We start from the raw sequence: 22,625 nt of genomic DNA, 5'->3' as shown, positions 1-22,625 counted from the left end.
GTGAGGAGGACTTGGCTATGCATAACAGGCTGTTTGGTAGTATCTGTGGTCTCTATCCACTAGACGCCATTAACTAGTTTTGGCAATCAAACATCTCCAGATACTCCAAATGTCCCCTGGGGGACAAAACTGCCTCATTTGAGAACTACTTCACCAAATGAATTAAATTTTTTTAATTTTTATTTTTAAAAATACATTTAATGGTAGATATTGCTTTGCAAGTCAATTGTTTCACAGACATGTTAGGTGTCTAAGCTGGAAGGAACCTTGGAAATCATGTGGTCCAAACCATACATGTTACAGGTGAGAAAAATAAGGGCCACAGAGGGCCACTGGAACAGTTGTGATCTGAAGAGAGACAGGAGCCCATGATCCCCAGTTCCAGGTCAGGATACCAGGAGGACCAAAGAACCAGTTCAATTCCACAGGTGCTTACTAAGCACCTCTTAATATTTTTCAAAGGGCACGCACTTTAATTTGATGGAGTTCGATTCATCGTTGTGTGGTTTTTTGGGCTGTGCTTTTGGTGTTGTACCTAAATCAAGGTTACAGAGATTTTGCCCTGTTTTTGTCTCCATGTTTTATAACTTCAGGTTTTACATTGAGGTCTATGATTCATTTTGATTTAATTTTTGTATACAGTACAAGGTATAGATGAAGTTCATTTGCTTATATATAGATATATATCCAATTGAGCCAGCATCATTTTTTTTAACAGACTATCTTTTCTTCAATAAATTGCCTTTGTACTTGCATTAAAATTCAGTTGTCCATATATTTATTGGACTTTTTTCTGGACTCTTCTATTCCATTGATCTATTTCTCAATCTTTATACCAATACTACACTGTTTTGATTACTTTAGTTCTGCAATGAATTGTGATATCAGGTAGTATTAGCTCTCCAAGCCCGTTCTTCTTTCTCAAAGTTGTTTTAGATATTCTGGGTCCTGGCCATTTCTACATGAATTTCAGAATCGCCTTGTCCATTTCTACAGAAAAAGCCTGCTAAGATTCTGATTGGGCTTGCAGTGAATCAATAACTCAACTGGGCAGAGCTTTCACCTTAGCAGCAATGAGTCTCTGACCCCATGCACAAAGAATGTCTCCTGCCTTATCTAAATGCTCTCTAATTTTGCTCAGCACTGCCGTGTAGTTTTCAGTATTGCATACATGTTGCTATTGTCAATGGTATCGGTTGTATTAAATTTCAATTTCTGTTTGTTGCTAGTATAAAGAAGTGCAACTGATATTTCTACATTGATCCTGTATCCCATAAATTTACAAAACTTAGCAGTTCCAGTAGTTTCATAGGTTCCATCAGATTTTCTAACAGTTGTGTTTAAAAAAGAAAAAAGAGATACTTTTCCTTTTTCCTTTCCATTCTAGGTGCCTTTTATCTTTTTTGCTTGCTTGACTGTAGTGTCTAGAATTTATAGTACAGTGTGGAACAGAAGTGGTGAGAGTAGACAACCTTGCTTCTGGTCTCAGGGAGAAATCATTTGGTTTTCCATCATTAAAAATACATTATCCGTAGTTTTGGGGGGATATGCTCTTTATTGGGTTGAAGAAGTTCCTTTCTAATCTTGTTGTGCTCAGGTATTATCTGGAATGGACGTAAGACTATTAAATGTTTTTATTTTTGCATTTATAGAGATGATTACATGGTTTTTCTTTTTTAGTTGGTTCATAGAGTGAATTACATTTACTGCTTTTTAAATGTTAAACTAACCTTGCATTCCTGAATGATTACTCCACTTGGTCATTATATATATATTTTTAATGAAATGTCGCCTTCAATTTCCTATAATTTAAAATTTTTGCATGTGGAATATTTTTGTGCAGACTTCTTTTCTCATAAAGTGTATATCTTGTTTAAGTATAAGGGTTATGCTGGCCTCACAAAGAAAATTAGGAAGCACTCCTCCTCTGCAATTTTTTCAAGTGTTTGTACAGAACTGATATAATTTATTTCTTAAATGGTTAGTAGAATTCACCATCTGGGCTTGAATGGTGTTTTGGGGGAAATATTTAAATGACAAATCCAATTTTTCTAATAGATACACAGCCACTCAGGTTGTCTACTCCTGAGTATATGTCTTTGAACAATCTTTTTCTTGTTATAAAATTTACAGACATAAAGCTGTCTATAATACTTTCCTGTTGTCCTTTCATTATCTGTGGAGTCTGTAATGATGATAACTCTGAAAGTCTGGTTAAAGCTTTATCCATTTTACTGATGTTCCCAAAGAAGCAGTTTGGGGTTGTAGTGATTTTATCTACTATTTGTCTGTTTTCTATACATTAATTTCCACATTGGTCTATACCATTTCCTCTCTTCTAATTACTTTGGTTTAATTTGCTTTTTAATTTCTTAAGGTAGAAGTAGAGGTCATTAATTTGAGATATTTTTCTAATACAGGCATTCAGTGATATAAATTCCCCCTAAGTATTGCTTTAATGGAATCCCACAAATTCTGGTATGTTCTGTTTTCATTTTCATTCGGTACAAAACTTTTAATCTCTTTGAATTGCATTATTTAGTTTCCAAGTATTAGTAAATTTTCCAAAGTTTTCTGTTTCTAATTTAATTCCATTGTGATCAGAGAACATAAGATCTCAATCCTTTTAAATTATAGAGACTTACTTTATGACCCAAAATATGGTCCATAATGGAAAATGCTTTATGTACATTTAAAGAGACCTGAGAATAATACTCCGCTGCTGTTAGATGAAATATTCTGTAAATGTTAATTAGGTCAATTTTTTAAATTCTCAAGAAAGGGTATTGAAACATCCAGCTAAAATTGCATATTTGACTGTTTCTCCTTGGAGCGCTATCCATTTTTGAAGTTCTGTTCTTAGAGACACAAATGTTTAGATCCGTTATGTCCTCCTGATTATCTGACCTCTTTATCATTTTTTAATGACATCCTTTATTCTTGGAAATATCCTTTGCTCTGAAGAAGTCTACTTTGTCTAATATTAATACAGTCACTCCATCTTTCTTTTTGACTGTTGTGAGTAGAGTGTATCTTTTTCCATCCTTTACGGTTTGCATCTTTATATGTAAAGCATATTTTTTATAGGCAAGGATATAGTTGAGTCTTGCTTTTTAACCCAATCTGAGAATCTCTGTTTAGACCATTTATATTTAATATGATTCCCAATCTGGTCAAATTTAGGTCTATTATCTTACAATTTGTTTCTATTTGTCCAAGGTTCTTTTTCTCCTTTTTTTAATGCCTTCTTTTGAATTAAATAAGTATAACTCTGACTTCACTTTATCTCTTTTGATGGCTTATTACCTTCAACCTTTTTAAAAATAGAATTGCTTCAGGATTTACAGCATATAACTTTCGACTTACCATGGTCTAACTTCAAGGGACAGTACCACTTCACATACAGTATAAGCCTCTTACGATAGTATACTACCTAGTATCACTATCTTGCCCAACTAATACTCTATAACTAGATGCTAACTCTTTATTAAAATGGGAGAGAAGCACTAGAATAATGTAAAAGAAACTGTAGCAACAAACTCAAACCTTCTCCTTGGCTTCATTTAAAATGGTAAATAAAAACTGAAAAAGACATAGATGCTTTCAAAAAAGCCTAAAACTATAACCATACCACCTGGGTTCATTTCCTAATTCTGCTACTTACATACTGTATAATATAAAGCAAGACAGTTAGCCTTCCTGTTGCTAAGTTTCTACCTCTTTAAAATGAAGGTAACAACCGTACCTTCTTTAACAGTTAATTGTGATGATCCAATGAATTAATACAGGTAAAATACTTAGAACAGCTCCAAGCAACTAGTAAATGGTTGAAAAATAAAGGATATCCCTGAAATATTCTGGGTTTAGTTCCAGAACACTGCAATAAACTAAATATTGCTATAAAGCAAGTCATACCAGTTTTTTGGTTTTCCAGTGCATATAAGTCATGTTTATACTACGGTCAATTAAGTGTACAATAGCATTATGTCTTAAAAAAAGGACATACCTTAATTTAAACATCTTTTATTTCTAAAAATCGCTAACCACCATCTGAGCCTTTAGCAAGTCAATCATTTTGCTGGTGGAGGGTCTTGCTTCAATGTCAATGGCTGCTGATGATCATGTTGGTGGCTACCAAAGGTTGGGGTGGCTGTGGCAATTTCTTAAAATGAGACAAAGATGAAGCCTGACACAGTGACTGACCCTTCCTTTCATGAATGATTTTCTTGTAGCATGCAATGCTGACTGATAGCATTTTACCTACAGAACTTCTTTCAAAAATTGGAGTCAATCCTCTCAAACACTGCCACTGCTTTATCATTAGGTTTTTGTAATATTCTAAACTCTTTGTTAAAATTTCAACAATCATCATTGCTTCTTCACCAGAGGATTCTATATCAAGGAAACACTTTCTTGCTCACCCATAAAAAGCAACTCTTCATTCATCCGAGTTTAATCATGAGATTGGAGAAGGAAATGGCAACCCACTCCGTACTCTTGCCTGGAAAATCCCATGGACGGAGGAACCTGATAGGCTACAGTCCACGGGGTCATGAAGAGTCGGACATGACTGAGCGACTTCACTTTCCCTTTTCACTTTCATGCACTGGAGAAGGCAATGGGAACCCACTCCAGTGTTTTTGCCTGGAGAATCCCAGGGACAGTGGGGCCTGGTGGGCTGCTGTCTCTGGGGTCGCACAGGGTTGGACACAACTGAAGTGACTTAGCAGCAGCAGCAGCAATCATAGGATTGTAGCAATTCAATCACACATTCAGGCTCCACTTATAGTTCTATTTCCACCATCGCTAGTTATTTCCTCCACTTATATCTTGAACCCTTTAAAGTCATCCAGAAGCAACTTCTTCCAAACTCCTATTTATGTCGATATTTTGACCTCTTCCAAGGAATCATGAATGTTCTTACTGGCAGCAAATATGATGAATCCTTTCCAGAAGGTTTTCAATTTACTTTGCCTGGATTCATCAAAGTAATCACTATCTGTGGCAGCCATAGCCTTACATCTGTGACAGCTACGGGCTTCCCTGGTGGCTCAAACGGTTAAGACTATGTCTGCAATGCAGGAGACCTGGGTTTGATCCCTGGGTTAGGAAGATCCCCTGGAGAAGGAAATGGCAACCCACTCCAGTATTCTTGCCTGGAGAATCCCATGGACAGAGGAGCCTGGTGGGCTACTATCCATGGGGTCGCAAAGAGGCAGACATGACTGAATGACTAACACTTTCACTGATAGCCTTACAAAATATATTTCTTAAATAATAATGACTTGAAAGTCAAAATTACTCTTTGATCCACGGGCTGCAGAATAGATGTATTAGCAAGCATGAAAACAACACTAATCTTGAACATCTCCATCTCTTGGGAACCAAGTGCATTGTCAATGAACAGTAATATTTTGAAAGGAATCTTTTTTCTGAGCAGTAGGTCTCAACAGTAGACTTAAAATATTCAGTAAAACACGTCGTAAACACTGTTGGTGGGAATGTAAATCGGTATAGCCACTATGGAGAGCAGTATGGAGACTGCTTAAAAAATAGTTACCACATGATCCAGCAATCCACTCCTGGGCATATATCCGAAAGAGACAGAAACTAATTTGAAAAGATGCACCCCCCTCAATGGTCACAGCAGCACTGTTTATAATAGCAAAGACTTGGAAGCAACCCAATGTCTATTAACAGATGAATGGATAAAGATGATGTGAGATTTATATAGTCGTATATTACTTAGCCATAAAAAAAAAGGAGGAAATAATGCCATTTGCAGCAACATGGGTGGATCTAGAGATTATTACACTAAGTGAAGTAGGTCAAAGACAAATATCACATTATTTATATGTATAGTCTAAAAAAGTGATACAAATGAAATTATTTATAAAACAGAACAGACTCACAGACACAGAAAACAAACTTACGGTTACCAAAGGGGAACGGGAAGTGGAGGGATAAATTAGGAGTTTGGGATTAACAGATACATACTACTGTATATAAATTAGATAAACAACAAGGACCTGTTGTATGGCACAGGGAAGTATACTTGATATCTTGCAAGAACCTATAATGGAAAAGAATCTGAAAAAAAATAACTGCTTCACTTTGCTGTACACCTGAAACACGACACTGTAAATCAACTATGCGTCAATAAAAGTTGTCTTGGAAAAAAAAACCACAACAAACATGTAAACCAATGTGCTACCATCAAGATTTTATTACGCCATTTGTACAGCACAGGGAAAGAAGACTTAGCATAATTCTTAAGGGCCACAGGATTTGAGGAAAGGTAAATGAGCACTGGCTTCACTTTAAAGATACCAGATACATTAGTCCCTAACAAGAGAGTCAACCCGTCCTCTGAAGCCAGGCTTTGGCTTCTCCTCTCTACCTGTCAAAGTCCTAGATGGCATCTTTTTCCAACAGTAGGCTGTTTTGTCTACATTGACAACCTGTTGTTTAGTGTGGCCACCTTCATTAGCTAAAACTTTTGGCCAGGTTGCTGCAGCTTCTTCATCAGTACTTGCTGCTTCACCTTGCACTTTTATGTTACAGAGACGGCTTCTTTCCTTAAACCTCGTGAACCAACTTCTGATAGCTTCAAACTTTTCTTCTGCAGCTTCTTCACCCCTCCCAGTGTTCATACAACTGAAGAGAGTTGGGGCCTTCCCCTAATAGAATATTTAACTGGTTTGATCTTCTGTTCAGATCCATTATGAACAATAAGGCTGGTTCCGCTTTCTTATCTTGGCTTTCAACATGTCTTCCACGCTAAACTTAATCATTTCTAGCTTTTGATTTCAAGTGAAAGGCGCGCCACTCTTCCTTTCCCTTGAACACTTAAGAGGCCACTGTAGGGTTATTACTTGGCCTAATTTCAATACCCCATTTTTTTGGAATAGGGAGGCCTCAACAGATGGACAGAGATCAGTAGGGGTGGAGACATCAATGGCCAGTTGGTGGAGTAGACAGAATGCACACATTAAGCTCACTATGGTATATGGGGAAGGTTTCGGGTGTCCCAAAACAATTACAATGTAACATCAAAGTTCACTGATCACAGATCACCATAACAAATATAATAAGAAAAAAGCTTGAAATATTTTGAGAATTATTACCAAAATGCGACCCAGAGACAAGAAGTGAGCAAATGCTGCTGGAAAAAAGGCACCAACAGACTTGCTCATGGAGGGTTGCCACAAACCTTCAAACTGTAAAAAACAAAGTATCTGTGAACTACAATGAAGCAAAATACAATAAAAGAAGGTATGTGAGTAAATACAGCAAGTCCCATTACTCATAAGGTGAATAAGACTATTTTTTAGTGCCCTGTTCACTACCTAAAATAACCCTGATTACTCAACCCACACACTAGGCTGCACTTCTCTAAGTGAATCTCCAAGCAAATTATTTCCTTAGGCTCTTTTAGTTGCAAGAAATTCATTCAAATTACCCTAAAGAGCATGTTATGTATGACACTACTCACTGAACACTGGTTATGATCTTACTATTGTTATTAAAACTTTTGTGTCATCTCATTTAATCCTGACATCAGCCCCATTAGGAAAGGTATCAATATTACTTATGATGCTCACTTTTTACACATAAGGAATGAGACAGAGGAGTTAAAACAACCTTTCCAAGGTCACACAAGTAGTAAAAGACAGAGCCAGAACTCTACTGCCAAAAGTCTGACACCAATGCCTGCACGCTTTCCTGGGGAAAAAACGGGATGGCGTCTCCAGGAGGGCAGGAGCCACAGAAGTCCTGGAGTAACCGGAGAGGAGTATCTACAGAGCCAGACAGCACAATCTCCAGTCTCAGGCTCTGTGCCCATCCCTCTCTCACCACATGGCTTCCTGCTTACAATTTTGTGCTTCTCTCATCACAGATGCCTCATTCTCTTCTGGTTACCAACTGGCTTCCTCAACTCCTTTACCATTTCTGTAACTCACAGCTTCTGCTTATACTTAACTTTCCAGTCTCTTAAACTTTAGTTTTACAGGACTCCACACTAACGTTATCTTCCCAGCTTAGGCTCTCATGGCTCAGTGGCAAATTAACTCCATGTTCCCTATACATGGCTGTAATTTTCCCCACCAGACAATGCTAGGTTGTTAGCTGGTTTACAGATTAGCAGCCCTTAGGTCAAATGCCCACTCCTGGATCAATCAGGTGGAATACAGCTTTTATGTGGTTAAAAACATAGCTATTGAGGTCTATTCCTCTGCAATGTACTGTGCAACTGCAGGCACACCAGAATTATCAAACACATGTCTGGGACACTGAGTCAGCCAAGTCACCCTTCATCTGGGGCTCAAAAGTCTTGTCAGTATTTTTAATCTATTTAGTTATAGTAATTAAGCAGTCATAAATACAACTTTTGGTTGTTATTAAGGAGATCATATAATTTACAGCGTCACACAAGTAAGACATGGGACATAGGCCCAGTGATTGTTAAGTCGAGGGTGGCCACACGACAGCAACGATATTACGACTGAGACAAGGAAAGCCCATCATCGTCTATCATTTTCAATTCTGCTCAGACAGAAGTAGTAAACGTCAATAACCCTCTCCCTTCGTAGCTACGTCCGCTGCACCGCACTGAACTGAAGCAGAAGAGGGGTCTAGATGTGCTGACACTATTACTACAGCCAATTCACAGCTGCTCACACACAGCACAGAGGCCTCAACAGTACTCTGGTTCCCCCAAGTTCAAACCTGCAGAATTATAGCTCAAAATATCCTTTTGCAGATGAGTTTGACCCTACACCCCTTGGCTTTTTCAATGGCAGGGGAAAGAACTTTCTGCTACATAATTAGCTAAAACCAAGTAAGAGGGACAGAAAGGAAAAAGCAAACATATAACTTATCAATGCTACTTTCCTATCAATGTTGTTTTAAATCTTGTTGGGAGGATAACCCAATACATATATAACTTACGTAGAAACCCCCTCCTTTTGGGGAAAAAAAAAAAAACAAAAACACTGGTTCTAAACAGTTTGGATTTTCCCTCCAATCTTCATTTACAATTGATCAATTTACAACCTTAAAAAGAAAGGAAATAGAGTGAGAAGCCAAAAGTCAGTAACAGTATATGTTATCCCTTAAATTTTAACTTGCTTTGCTTCTAAGGACTGAATAATTTGGTCTCATTTTATCAAATTATTTCCAAAACCTCCAAAAACCCTTCGGGCCAAAGCATGCCAAAACTGATTGTTGTTGCTGTAACTTCAGTACTGCTGCTCCCCAAAGCTTATGTTCTTACCACCTTAATGAAACACATTTCCTAAGGACCACTCCTGCCCTCACTGAGCACTCCTCCCCCCTCTTCTCCTGCACACTGCTCTTCAATCTGACACATAACTACGTACAATCTCATGTGATTTACTGTGGTTTCATATAGAAGATTTCATCTCTCTCTCTCCTCTTCACCAAGAAGATGTAAACAACCAGTGCAAGATCTAGAACTTACTCCTCCAAGGATAACATTCGCAAGTACTGGGCTCACAGAAACCATTCAAAAACACTGCTGACAAAAAGAAGCAAGTCAAAAGAGGAGTTTCTTATCCAAGGGTATCTTCAAAACATTTCCCTTTTAATAACTTACCCCTGTACCCTCAGCCCTAAGAAATGGGATCTGAACCACACAAACCTATCAAAAAAATATATCCACAAATCTAAACTGTGAAAGAAAAGCAGCAGAGGTTATCCTAATGACAACTGACAGGATAAAAGCTGTATCAGTGAAACCTAAAATACATACGAATCCCCTACCTACAAAACCCTAAAAGCTATGAAGATTTCAGCACATTCACAGAAGAGCAGCTTAAAAGCAACAACAGAAAACAGACAGATCTGTCATGTAAGCTACTTCCAGGAGGCCAGAAAAGTTCTAGTCAAATCCTGAGACACCTAAATCAGAATTTGAAGAGGTCTAACGAATTCTTTACTCAAGTAACCCTAGAGATCTAGAGTAACCCCAGATACAAGAGAAGCTAGGCTGTGATTAGTACACTTGATCTTCACGGTCCTGAAAGGAGGAAGAGTTAAGAACTAATTCAGCCTAGTACTTTGCTTTTATATCTCCTCATCTAATCCTTACAGCGATCCTATGAGAAGACACTTCTATGCCCACTTCACAAACAGGGAGGCTGAATATTAAGAAAAATTAAGTAACTTGCCCAGATTCACACAAACTTTAAGCACAGGATTAAAACCATGGTCTATGTGGCAAAAAATTGTTTTAATTATTTGACTGATTCCAAGAATATTCAGATGCATTATTTAAGGCAATATGAAATCACAGTTGTAATGTTCATATTCCTCTTATTGCAAATGAATTAAGATATACATTTAATAGAAAATGCAACTGGGACTTTTTAGACTAAACCCAACCAAGACCCACTGCCATATTAATATTTTTCAAAAAGCACATCTGACTGTATCACTCATTACTTATTCAAAAAACTGCTAGTGGCCTTTAACTTTATGACAACTGGCTAACTATTTGGGTAAAAGGACAAAAACTAGATCTTACATTAAAATAAACAGGATGAATTAAAGATGAAAAATGTTTAAGGCATAAAAATACTAGAAGTAAAACTAGGTGAATTTTTTTTTAATGTTGGCGTAGGAAAGTCTAGGACTGACAATAGAAAAACAGGAAATAGTAGAAAAGACTGATAAATCTGACTAAAGAAAACATACAACACACACATACAGCCAAACATATATATATATTTCATCAATTCTAGGATGAATATTTTCTCATCTTTTAACATCTCTGAAATTAGGATGCCTCTTAAACTAAGAGTGTCATGGTTTAACTGACAGTATATTTCTATCCTTAATTGTTTATTAAACAGAATATCTCACAACTGAAGCCAACATAGATTTAATAAAAGACTCTAAAAAGAGATAGTTACTCAGTCACATCCAACTCTTTGAATCTCATGGACTGTAGCCCACCAGGCTCCTCTGTCCATGGGATTCTTCAGGTAAGAATACTGGAGTGGTTGCCATTTCCTTCTCCAAGGGATCTTTCCAACCCAGGGACTGAACCGAGGTCTCCTGCATTGCAGGTAGATTCTTTACCGTCTGAGCCACCACGGAAATACTAAGTTATATGACAGAAAATAAGATAGGGAAAAGGTCTACAACAAGCAACAAAACCAATATTCTTCATACATGAAGAGCCCTAACATGTTATTAATGTTAAGCAACAGGATGCTTCAACTGCACTGGTAATGCTTCATTTCTCAAGTTAACTGTATTTTTCTTTTTTTTTCCATTATGGTTTGTCACAGGATATTAAAAATAGTCCCCTGTGCTATACAACAGGAACTTGTTTATCCATTCTATATAACAGCTTGCATCTGCTAACCCCAGACTCCCAATCCACCCCTCCCCTAACCCTCCTGCCTGGCAACCACCAGTCTGTTCTCTCTGTGAGTCTGTTTCCGCTTCACAGATAAGTTCATTTGTATCATATTTTAGATTTCACAGGTAAGTGATATCATTTGGTATTTATTTGTCTTTTTCTATCTGAGGTGTTAAGTGTATTAATCTTTATGTATTTTTTGTTTACTTGACTTACCTGCTTAAAAGACTTTTAAGAGATAAGAATACAAGCAATAAGTATATAAGATATGAAAAGGGAATTATAGCCTACATGTCCAAAAACATGAAAATATCTCACCAAAAATATTTTAAAATGCAAATTAAAATAAGAATTTATTACATAACAGATCAAAATCTATGTTTGTAAAGTTAATCACCAAGTCAGTGAGAGTGCAGAGAAACAATTATACGGCACAGGCAAGAATGCAAATGGACTTAACCTCCAAACAAGCAAACCATCCTCCTTTTAGGAATTCATCAAAAGGAAACGACCAGAAAAGTACAGGAAGAAGTATAAGAAAAAATGCAAACTCTACCACTCTTTACAGTATATAAAAGTTAGAAACAACCCAAGAGTTCCATCGAGAGACTGCTTAAATAAATTATGATGCACCCACAGAAAGTGATATGATGCAACCATTAAAAATGAAGGCAGATATGGCTGATTCGTGCTGATGTTTGGCAGAAACCAACACAATTATGTAAAGCAATTATCTTTCAATTAAAAATTAATTAATAAAAAACTGAAGGCAGAGAGAAACTGTCTTTGGAAATGATATAAGTATCCTTAAAAGTATACAAAGACTTTTTACATGAGCACCAGATTTTTTAAAGCTTATTTTTTTCATTTTTTTCTGGCTTGATGTGTTTTACTTTTTTTATTGAGATACACATAAACACTAAAATGTACTTATGAATTTTTACTATGTAGATGTGCATGTAACCACCAAATAAAGATATAGAGCATTTCCAGCACTCCAGAAGTCTTGCTCTGCTAGTTCCAACCCTTAACCACTACTTTGACTTCCAACAACAGAGATGAGTTTGACCTTTTCCTGAGCTTCAAGAAAAGAGGATCACACAGAACATACTCTTTTGTGTCTGATTTCTATCAATAGTTTGTGATATTCACCCATATTTGCTAAGTATAGCAGTAGTTCCTTATTTTTCACTGATATATAGTATGCCAGTATAGAGCATACCACAAATTATTGCTACATTTTTCTGCTGATGGGCATCTGGCTTGTTTCCAGTTGGGTGCTATTATGGAAAACAAACTGCTGCATTTTTTCAGATTTCATAAATGTTTTATTTGTATTGTTTCTTATTTAGTTTTAGATATTTATATTGATAAAATAAATCAAACAATCCAGAAAAATATAATAAGAAAAAGAAAAAAACCCTGGTATCTCACCACATAGACAACTACCATTTTCTTTTCAAGATTTATGTTTATTATGTTATAAATGCTCTTTCTTCTATATCAAGCCCTTTTCCTTCAAGTTATTTTCTCCCTTCTTTCTCTCCCTCTTTTTTACCTAAGACCACCTAGGTAACAAATGTTTACATCTGGTGTGCAACATTTTTCAATCTTACAAGATCACTTATACTCTGTAATAAACATTGGATTTTTACTATTTTATTAAAATGGGATATTTTATACTTTTCTCTGTAACTTGCTTTTCTCAATTAAATATAATGACATTGCCTCATATCACTGATTATTTTTGCCATGTCTTGCTTTTTTAAACAGCTTTGAAATATAAGTCACATACCATACAATTTATCCATTTAAAGTACACAATTCAGGAATTTCCCTTGTGGTCCAGTGGTTAGGACTCCTGAGTTTTCACTGACAAGGCCTCACGTTCAATCACTGATAAGGGAGCTAAAATACGACAAGCCACACGGAGAGGCCAAAAAGAAAATGTATACAGTTCAATGGCATGTAGAACTATCAATGCAGTCAACTGTAGCACATTTTTAAAATCTTAAAAAGAAACCCTATACTCTTTAGGCCTTCCCATCCCCTACCTGCAACCTCACGCAATCACTAATCAGCTTTCTATCTCTACAGATTCCCGTTCTGCATGTTTCATACAAATGTAATCATATAATATCAGGCCTTTTGTGACTGCTTCTTTCACCAAGCATAATATTTTCAAAATTTACTGATGATATAACATGTATCGTACCTTACTCCTTTTAAGGGCTAAATAATAATCCCATTGGATGGATATATCACATTTTGTTTATTCACTTGTTGGGTGATAGACATTTGTGTTATTTCTATTTTTTTCCTTACAATGAATAATGTTGCCATAATCATTTGGGAACAATTTTTTTATGGAGACATGCTTTCATCTTCCTTGGGTATATACCTAGGAAAGAACTGCTGGGTCATAATGGTAACTCAACATTTAATCTCCTTAAGAACTGCCATACTATCTTCCAAAGAAGCTACATAATTTTATATTCCTGTTAGTGTTTGAGGGATCCAATTTCTCAACATCCACACCTATACTTGCTACATCACCAAACTTTTTAAATTCTAGCCCTTCTAGTAATGTGAAGGGGTATCTCATCACGGCTTGATTTCACTTCCCTTATACCAATCCCCAGGTCACGGACTGATATCTGTCCACGGCCTGTTAGGACTGGGCCACGCAGGGGGCTAGTGCCGTGACGCTTCATCTGCTGTTTCCCACTGCTCACATTACTGCCTGAACCACCACCCCCAACTCCTATCCATGGAAACTGTCTTCCACGAAATTAGTCTCTGGTGCCAAAAAGGTTGGGGACCACTGTCTTACAGCTAATGATGCTGAGCATTTTCACAATGTAAACATGTATTAAATCATCATTCTGTATACTTTAAATGTCTTACACGATTTTGTCAATTATACCTCAAGAAAGCTGAAAAAAAATACATTTAATAACATTATATTTTCTCATCTCTGCATAATGTTCCTTTCTTTGTTAATGTCGATGATGTTAGTTAAAATATAAGTGTAATAAAGGCAAATGTTTTTGTATTTTTGTTTACAGCTGTATCCCCAGCACCAAGAACTATTCCTGGAACACAGAAAATGCTCCATGGCTTTTAAAAAATGAATAAGCAAATGATTTCTAAATCAAATATGCATTTGGGAAAAATTATAGTACTTTCTTTTGGCATTTCTCTACAAATGAGAAGTTATATAGGTCATGTTTGTATATATAAAAACATATACACATATAAGTATACAGTACTTATATGTGAATAGTTCTGATGATTAATTTTAAAAAACCTCACCTGATTGTGGGGGGAGGGGTGAGACCTTTAGTAAGATATCATATTTAGTGAGATTTTAGAGATATTTCTATTAAAGCCAGGAACCTGAAATTTAGAATCATCTCTCTCAGGTAAGTGAGCCCTTAATGCTGACAAGCCAACACAATATATTCCTCTCCTCTATTCTCTTCACTTTTCCACTCTTTGATGGACAACTGTGTCATGTACTTTCCCCCTTGTCAAACTTCCGATACACACAACCTTTCTTCCTCACTCTCAGCTAATGATCCTGCTTATCATCCACTAACAGAAAACCTCAGATGAGAACTTCCTCAAGCCACCACCATCATGTCTGTCTGCAAATTCTGGTCTTCTCTCCGGACTCCTAGTAAAGCAACGGCTAATCCTTCCACCTGTGCTCAGACTGGGGTCAGCAAACCACGTGCCTGTGCTGTCTACGGCAGCTTCATGCTGCAAAAGCAAAGCTGAGTAGCAGTAACACATGGTACTGCCCACAAAGCCTACAATACTATTCAGCCCTTCAAAGAAAAAACTGGCTCAGCCTCGCACTAGATGATCACCTCTCCTCTCATCTAATACAGACACTGCTGGCTGAAGTGCCCAGTGAGTCCTGCGCAGAAGAAATGCGCTAAGACCCACACAAGACACAGAAGACACGAGAGACACAGACTGATGACCAAGAAAGGATCTCAACAGACACCGGTCACGTAGAAAGGATGAAGAAGATGAAAGGGCATAAGGCTTTTCAACAGCCACCTGAAGCTAGGTAATTACAGTACCACCCCTGAAATTCTGAAGGACAATTACTTCAGTTTAGAATCCCACACTGAGGCGGGCCAAATTATCAACCAGCTGTCAGGGTAGAAGAAAGATATTTTCAGCAATGCAAACGTCTCAGAAATTTCACCGCCTCAAACACTCTTTCTTGAAAGTTACTGAGGGATGTATTTCACCAAAACAAAGGGGTAAATCAGGGAAAGAGGAGGACAGGGATCCAGAGAACATGGACCCTAACACAGGGAAAAGGTAAAGAGAACCCCCAGGGTCACAAAGGGAAATCACAAGCTGATGCCCAGCAGAGTGAAGAGCCCCAGTGCTGATTTGGGCATAAGGACAGGGAACTCTGAGATATTTCTAATTAAAAAAAAAAAATCAAGTGATCAATCTGATGTGTTTGCACATACTGCGACAGTTCCTGGTGGGGGCGGGGTTGGGGGGAGACAAATAGGACACTAAGCAAAAAAAAAAAAGAAAAAAAATTTAATATTTATTTATTTGGCTGCAACAGGTCTTAGCTGTGGCATGCAAACTCAGCTGTGGCATGTGGGATCTCGTTCCCTGACCAGCAATGCAACCTAGGCCCCCTGCACTGGAGCACAGAGTCTCAGCTACTGGACCACCAGAGAAGTCCCCCCAAAATTTTAAATCCATGAAATACAATCACAGAATACTGCATAGTTCAACAGTAAACAGATACACAAAGTCATAATAATGTAAACTATAAACAACAAGTTACATAACTATATGTTACATTAGGAGATATAACGTAATAGGAGGTGACTGTATTAAGGAGATAAAGGGAGAGGAAGCTCAGCGGGCCTAAGAACCCTAAAGCATAGACTCATTTTCCAGAGGAGGAAACCAACAGATATCTAAAATTGAAAAACAAGTAATATCTTAAAATATGGAAATAAATATCAGAAAGAAAAAAAAAACCAGCTAAATGTATCAAAAATAATTGCTCTAAAAGCAGGACCTGGGAGGGAAAATTATTCAGGGGGTGGGGTTTTCATTTTAAGTCTTACGGTACAACTTTCTTTTTAACTGCACAGGTGTATTATTTAAAGTCAAAAGTTAATGTGTTGTTGTTTTCAAGAAACATAACTAGTGTTTTTTGTATCATTTAGTATCAATTAATTCAACCACTCCACAAAGTTTATCTGGACATTGACTGTGCCAGGCACTTTTCTAGGTGCTAGGAAGACATCAGCGAGTAAAGTCTTTGACCCTGTGAAGGACTTCAAGGAAGGTCCCTCCTTATATCCAGAGGGAAGCAGATAATAAGCAAATTAACATATGCTTTAATGTCAGATAAATTACTGTTGTGAAGAGAAATAAAGATGAGGGTAGAGTGTGATGGGGCTGCTTTTTAGGCAAGGTTTTCAGAAAAGGGTTCTCCAAGAATGAACAACAAGGAAATAGAGCTCTAAAGGAAAAATCTGGTTGGAGAAAAGGTCATATAAGCAAAATAACAGAAGGGTATCAATTAAGCTCAAGGTGAGGGCTTCATTTTCAAGCCTCTCATACACCAAAGCCATGTGTCATTCAAAAGCCTGTATCAAAGTTCCCTGTGGTGGCACACATAAGCTGCCAGACACCTTCAAGCTGAGTCCTATGAACACTGCTTCCTACATCCCTAACTAGCCATTACTGACTAAAGGGACTCACTAAATATATACTCAAACTTTCTTCTTTCCATAGAATAGGCAGATGCCACATATTTCAAATTTCAGTGTTTTTATTCCTATGACATGGTTAAAAGGTTTCCTAAACCAAAAGTTCAAGATGTTAATCAAGAAGGACTCCAGATTAATTTCAAGCTACTGAAATATATCACGTCCAATCTTTATTTTCTCACTGAAGAAAATCCGTAAACCAACGGGAGTAAGACATATTAAAAAACAAAAACAACAACAAAAAAAACAATTTAGAGGGTAATTTATTCTCCAAGAAATCTCACGCAGGTTAAGCCAGAGTTTCAGGCTATCTGAATTATCTTTTTATTGAAAACTGAGTGAAGCTATTTGCTTTATTCTAAATACAGTTGTTATACAATAAAAACTTCACATTCAGAAAAGAAGATTAATTTTAATACATCTTATTCTCAAAACATTTATATCATTAAAAGTAGATCCAAACTGTCTTTTTTTATACAGCAATAAAAAGCAGAACTTTTAGATTCTAAACAGGTCTAATTAAATCTCAACTAACAGTTGGGTTTAGAGTTTAAAAGTTATTTAGAAATTTCTGGAAAGGCAGGCTAGCAGCTATACCGTATGCTGAACTGCAGCAGTGGATGTGGATGCTCCCCCATCAACACTCCCCAGGTGGAGCATCACACTGTAGTAAGAGCTAAGACTTGGGTTTAGGTTCACTGCTTGCTCGTTGGTGTACTCACATTTTCAAACCCATTTCCTCAGCTCAAAATGGAGGTGATAATACCTACATAAGGTCAATGTTCTGGGCCTCCCCGGTGGCTCCATGGTAAAGAATACGCCTGCCAATGCAGGAGACAGGGACTCCATCCCTGGGTGGGGAAGATCCCCTGGAGGAGGGCACAGCAACCTACTCCAGTATTCTTGCCGAGAAAATTTCATGAACAGAGGAGTCTGGCAGGCGTCACAAACTGTCAGACATGACCAAAGTGACTGAGCACACGCACAAGGTCAATGTTAATTGCTGGCACTCCTGTAAATAAGTACCAACATATTTAAGAATCAACAGTATATTAAAAAGTTTTGTAATCTGCAAAGGTCCCTGGGTCGGGATGATCCCCTGGAGAAGGAAATGGCAATCCACTCCAGTGTTCCTGCCTAGAGAATTCCAGGGACGGGGGAGCCTGGTGGGCTGCCATCTATGGGGTCGCACGGAGTAGGACACGACTGAAGCGACTTAGCAGCAGCAGTATATTAAAAAGTTTTGTGATCTGCAAAGGTCCCTGGGTCGGGATGATCCCCTGGAGAAGGAAATGGGAACCCATTCCAGTATTCTTCCCTGGGAAATCTCATGGACAGAAGAGCCTGGTGGGCTATATAGTCCATAGGGTCTCAAAAGAGTCAGACATGACTTAGCGACTAAACAACAACAATAATTTGTGACAAACTATACCAGTGTTTGTCATATTTTAAAAAGAAAAATTTCCGTCAGAATTCTCTGATTTAGCGATAACAGTTATTACATTCTAAGGAAGAACAATAGGACCTTGGTCCACTCACACATACACAGCCAGAGGAAGAAAAAATTTAGGAACGATTTTAAAAATTTAGGGAAAAAAAGAATTAGACTCCCTTAAAAACAAGTGCCAAGAAAAATATTTTTAGCAAACATCTCATTTAACTATATAAACCAAAAGTATAAAGCTGTCTAACCACAAGTAAACTGTGCATCATGTGACTTAAGGTAGAGTGTTTATTTTGGGGAACCAGATACCCAAAGTACATAAACATCAGTGTATTTTTAAATTAACTTGTCTTGATGCTTTTGTTCACTCAGTAATAATACCCACTATCCTTAGAAGGAAAAACACAACAAATATCCTTAACCAAAAAAACTCTTCAGAGGAGTTTTTACTTCTTAAAGTTGTAAACTAATGCTAAATAGTGTTATCTGACAATCTGCCTACCTACCCTTTAAGCTCCATCAGGGCACAGACCTATCCTTTTCTCTGTTGTATCACCAACAACTAGGCAACTAACTGGCACCAAGTAGAAAACGAATAAACATGTGTGGAATGAATGAATGAATGTACAATCTGGGCCTCTGGACAAAAGTGCCTTAAACTGCAACAGAACAATTTCACTTACACATATATCCATCATTCACTACAAAAAACTGCTGTCTCAGCTCTAATGACAGGTACTAAACCGAAAGAGACATGTACTAGGTACATAAACACACACAAATACACTACTCACATATATGATAAAAGAACATCAAGGATCCACAAGGTCAGTTTTAAAGTAGTTATATTTTCTCTCAGGACATTTTGGTCAGTTCTTGCTGATAATCAAAGAATGTATCAGAAAAGCATATTGCAATCTGGAATGATTTAGGCAAAATGAACAATATTTCCAGAGTTCCATTCTCAGTGTTTTAAAGTCAAATTTCTTAATTGAATGAAAGGTGGAATAAAATGGAAAAAAAAAAAAAAAGGTAGATCTTACCATTTCAAAATAATGTCCTTGCATTTGGTCTGTAAGCTAATAAAACAAGTACTTTTCCAAATCTTTGAAGCTAGACGATAAACTTTATGCCTACAAAGCTTGAGTAAGAGGCTTTTATTAAAATAATACCGTTTGGATAAGATCCTTCATAATTCTAAAGTCTCCAGGAAGATATGCAGCAGTAACAGTAACACACATTATTTATGATTCTACAGCACTGTATAACCATAATTATCTGGATGGAATAGGCTTTTAGAGCCAGCAAGCTATGATCTATGACTGTAATACTATGCTGCTCAGATCCAAAAGTTTCCCAAAATTCTGATGGTCATCTTCAAAGAGACAGAGCTGGCTTGATGGTGAATACAGAAAAACACCAAGATCAATTCACAAACACCGGTACGAAAACAAAGCTCTCTATAGCAACTACAGTGTCGAAATTTAAAAATCCTGGGCATGTAAAAGACAAAGCTCAATTAACTGCTGACTGTATTTCCTTCTTAACCATCTTAAAGGCCAGGTACTCTGTATTTCTTTTCAGAGCTTTCTTCAACAGAAATTTAGTGTTTCAATGGCCCCCTCCTCCACAGCTAACATCAGTGCCCTTTCTTCCTCCTCCCTCAACCCTCCTGGGTAAAACAAATTAACATTTGTACTAAGGTACCTCCTATCAGCTCGCAGCTTCTTCCCAAACACGCCCACGTACAGTGAAACTGGACTGCGTCTACACAACATACAGCTACAGGAAAAGAGCTTTGATGGGGGCATGTGGGGGCATAATTTAGCTCAGCACAGGTTTAAGGTTATTTTCCAGATACAGATAACAGCTCCTCACTCCTGGCTCGGGTTTCTCTTAAATCACCTCCAAAGCATGGTGTTTATGAGCCTACCTAATCCGATACTGCAATGGAATCCCGGATATTTGCAGACAGATATCCCCGCTCTGCAAGTGTTTGATCAGACCCCTGGGGGAACCTCTTATTTTTTATTTTTTCAGTACGCCCGCTCCTAGCAGTACAGCACACCCGATCTCCGGCAGCGGCGCCGGCCCCGCGTCCCGCCGCGCGGGGCCAGCGCAAGACCGGTCCCTCCGGGTCCGAGTCGGCGGGCGACTCGGGCTGCGGGCCGCTCCGCAACAGGTCACCCTGACCGCGAGAGTGCGGGTCCGCAAGGCGGCCAGCCGGGCGGCCGGGCTTCTGAGGCGCAGCTGCGAGGGCTGGGGAGGGGGTGTGGCCCGCCTCGGCGGGTTCCGGCTCCCGGAGCCCCGGCTCCGCTCACCTGAAGAGAGGCTGAGGTGCCGCTGGGCGCCAAGGCAGCGCGGGCGGAGGCCAGGGGCTTCCGCCACCCAGGGGAGAAGCGAGGGGAGGCGAGACGGGCTGACCCCCGGCCGCAGGACAGGGAGCCGGAGCGGGGACCCCATGGCCGCCTCCTGACGCCGAAAGCGAGCTGCCGAGGGAGGCGCGGCCCTGGGTTCCGAGCCCCCTCCTCCCTCAGCCCGAGCCCCGCAACCCCCTCTTCTCGACGAGGGCGAGCAGTCCCGGGGCCCGCGGCCGGGCGAACGACACACACCGCAGCGCCCCAGGCGCCGCCATTCCCCGCGATGCCGCCGCCGCTGCTGCGGCTCCGCGCCGCTCTAGGGTCGCAGCGCACCCACCTTCCCTCCCCCGCACCGCCCACCGAGACTCCGCTCCAGGCCCGCGGCGAAGGCACCGACCTGTGCAGCCCCGGCAAACGCCTCGGAGGTTGGAAGGACGGCGCGGGCCTCGCGTTCCGCCGTTTTGCCGCCGCCGCCGCCGCCGCCGCCTAGGCTAGCGCTCAGCGACCGGAGCAGTCGGCGTCTCTCATTCAGCGCCGGCCGCCGCCGCGGCCGCTCGGGGGAGGGGAGTGAGCTGGATCCACCCCGTCCGCGCCGGGGGTGGGGGAGGAGAGCGGGCAGGGCGGGGGCGCGCTCCGAGCAGGCGGGGCGGAGCCGCGCTCGTGCACCAACCGAGCGCGCTCGCGCGGGCCCCGAGCGTCGCGGCCGGCGGGGGTCTTCCCGGCGCGCGCTCCCGCCAGCGGCTCCTTGGCCGGGCCGAGCCCAACTGTCCCCGGAGGCCCGGGGCCGCGGCGCGCGCCCACAGCCGCAGTCCCTCCGCCTCGAGCCCGCCGGAAGGAGGGGCCGCTACCAGCCAAACGAGGGGGCAGGGAAGGATTGGAGGGACGCACAGGTGGGGCCTCCGCAGCAGCCGGGCCACCGGCTCCCCGCGCCCGGCCCTCGGCGGTGAAATCTGCTGCGGTGGCCGCCTCTTTCAGCGCCCGGCACCTTACCTTTAAGGCCAGAGAACGAAGAAACCGAGAAAACCCTCGGCTCGCGGATACTATATCCAGCCCGCGCTAGAGGTATTTTTCGAAGTCACTGAGCACAAGTGAGGAGGTTCCACGTGTGAAGAGCCACCCCACTGCCGTAGGATCATAAATTGTAGAGATCAATACTCTCATTAAGATTCAGGAGGTGTTAGAAGTAGGCCTTTGTGTGATGCCCTTGGCTTAATGAGCAGATGACAGGGACTTTGGCATCCCTTGGGTCTCAGATTGATGAGTTTCAGGTGAGCAATATTTTCACGTTGAATCCAAGAACAAGATTCTGGAATATTAAATATTTCCTGTGAATAAAAAAGGAATGGATTTCGTTAAACAGCGGAAGGGTGTTGTTTCGGAGGGTGCACTATACCGGGTGGCCTATTTAGAATTAGCACCATTTGATGCAGTCTGACTATAAAAGGAAGGTGATCCACCTTTGTATGTGCTATCATTAGACCATTTAGAAATGGATGGTTTATTGGATGATCTGCCTCTCTCTCCAGGCAATGTATGGTAGAATGTGAAAGGAATACTGTGAACCAGCGTTGCCCATAAAATAGGAAAGCGACAAAATCCTTCCCATTTACTTTCTTTCCTCTCTAATTACCCCTAAACAGAACAGATTAATCGTATAT

The 22,625-nt window shown here is 39.8% G+C and overlaps 1 protein-coding gene across 2 annotated transcripts in view; it reads right to left on the bottom strand.

The window, feature by feature from the left end:
* Window positions 1-21,524, bottom strand: part of RALGPS2 (Ral GEF with PH domain and SH3 binding motif 2) — a 162,939-nt gene extending 141,415 nt beyond the window's left edge. Inside the window, exon 1 of one of the 2 annotated variants that reach the window (XM_027565437.1) lies at window positions 21,365-21,524. The gene's annotated coding sequence lies outside the window, so the exon portion shown is untranslated. The remainder of the gene's footprint in view (window positions 1-21,364) is intronic. The other variant, XM_027565441.1, reaches the window with a different exon arrangement.
* Between the last annotated feature and the right edge of the window lie 1,101 nt (window positions 21,525-22,625).

The sequence above is a fragment of the Bos indicus x Bos taurus genome, chromosome 16 (genome assembly GCF_003369695.1).
Source record: "Bos indicus x Bos taurus breed Angus x Brahman F1 hybrid chromosome 16, Bos_hybrid_MaternalHap_v2.0, whole genome shotgun sequence".
Classification (NCBI taxonomy): Eukaryota; Metazoa; Chordata; class Mammalia; order Artiodactyla; family Bovidae; genus Bos; species Bos indicus x Bos taurus.
The sequence above is the reverse complement of the archived record's forward strand: the minus strand, read 5'-3'. Positions and strand labels throughout refer to the sequence as shown.